Source organism: Arachis stenosperma, chromosome 1, assembly GCF_014773155.1.
Source record: "Arachis stenosperma cultivar V10309 chromosome 1, arast.V10309.gnm1.PFL2, whole genome shotgun sequence".
NCBI classification, from domain to species: Eukaryota; Viridiplantae; Streptophyta; class Magnoliopsida; order Fabales; family Fabaceae; genus Arachis; species Arachis stenosperma.
In genome coordinates this window covers 711,025-712,952 of record NC_080377.1, presented here as the reverse complement: position 1 = coordinate 712,952, position 1,928 = coordinate 711,025, and positions in this window count along the sequence as shown.

Here is a 1,928-nt window from a genome sequence, read left to right as displayed (position 1 = left end):
GGTCAACACCACCCATGGTAGTCACTACAAAAAATTGTTCAATTTTAAATTTTAAATACATGCCAATAAACGAGTCCACCATCATCCTCAAGTAAATCAACTTGAACAAATAAAACTGCACTCCTTCTACAACCCTATAAAGCCAGAGTTGTTGCTTCCCATAAAAAGGACAGTTGCAACCACCTCTTCCAAAACATCTTCATGTAGCTATCGCAAATACATCTTAGTGGATACCTCATACCACTGTGAGCTCTCAGTCATGCCTCACACTACCGCTAAAGAAATTCTATCATTGCCAAATCACATTGCCACAATTTTAGAACACAGTTGCCTCTGCAAGTAAACGACATCACAGTCTCCCTTAATTCATACACACGAAAATCACGATTGATAGTAATGAGGAATAGTATTTCACAGCCATTTATGTCAATCTTCAACCCCAAACTAGAAGATTATTCTGGCCAAAAGTTTTATCACTAGTGGCCAACATTAATGAAGCTTGGATGATAACTGACGATTTTAATGAAATTAAGGATGCTTTAGAAAAGAAATAGTGAAGTGACTATGATAAAAGGGCTTGTGCAGCTTTTGTAGATTGGATTAACAATTGCGTGTGACTGTAACAGATTAAATTGAGTAATTTTTTTATAAGAATTTTTTTAAATGAAATATTTTGATATTGTGGGGATGGTGGTTCATCCCGCCCACGGAAAGGACGGTGGTTTTGTTTCCCACGGTATCCTTTAGTCCGGTAGACCAATGACTAATCCGTCGCATTACTGAGTTCCATTTAAAAGTTTGCTGTTAGCCAATAGGTTGCTGCATGCACAAGGCAGGATTCGAATCCCCGACATTTTAAATATTTGATCTTATATATTTAATCTTATATAAAAAATTTGTTCAAAAGTACACTTTAAATATTTCACTATAAGATCTCCACGAAATTTTTTGTAACTGAGATCATTAATAATCATATTTGAAGTGAATTTTAAAATAATCTAATTTTAAATATAATGTGTTTCAGTAGATTATTTAATTAATAGATTACCCAAACACATTTTGAATATTACTCTTTAAATCAGAAACAAGGGAACTAAAATTTAATTCATTATATGTTCTCTTTTCTTCTTGAAAAAGTTGATCACTTTTAGTTTCAACGTTTCTTATGATAGCTCTGCATATATCTCAATGAATTTTGATGATTAAAAAGCACAAATATAATTTAAAATTTTCATGTATTTCATCTAACATTTTCTCAAATGTCCAAACATATTAAAGAATATTTTTCCTTAAGTAATCCAAAACAAATTAGGTAGAACTAAAATTGGAATGGATCATGTAATGATTGTATAACCTCAAATGCGACTCTAAAATACTCTGGCCACCTCAAAAGCAGATTGCCGAGCGTAAAAAATGAACCAAAGTGAACCAAAGTCACGTTTCCACTAAAATGCTAATCTGAAAAATGTCAACTCATGTAAACGGTGTATTTTGACTCCAATGCTATTGAAGAGCTTCTCTCCTTTGCTCTACACAAAACAAAACAGGAAAATCATTTTCAACTCAAATGGCAAGCGTCTTTTATAGCCATATCGAAGAACAAATTAAAGAGACAGCAAAAAGAAAAGGTTTTGAACGACTCTTTAAAATGCTATCATGAACATATATATACAAGACTTTGAAGACCAGAAGAATAGGAACAAAGTGCTATAAAATCCCAAGTCATCATCTGTGCAATACCTACAGAGCCACGGTGGTTTTTTCTCACAAGCCTTGGAGTGCACTGCGTCACCGTTCTGGTTTTCTCACAAAGTCCAGATGTATAATACACACCACAGACCACACGGGGCTCAAAAGCCATCTACATGCACGTAAAACATACCGCTTGGTTGGATATGAATGCAAAAATATATACAAATCATATAATA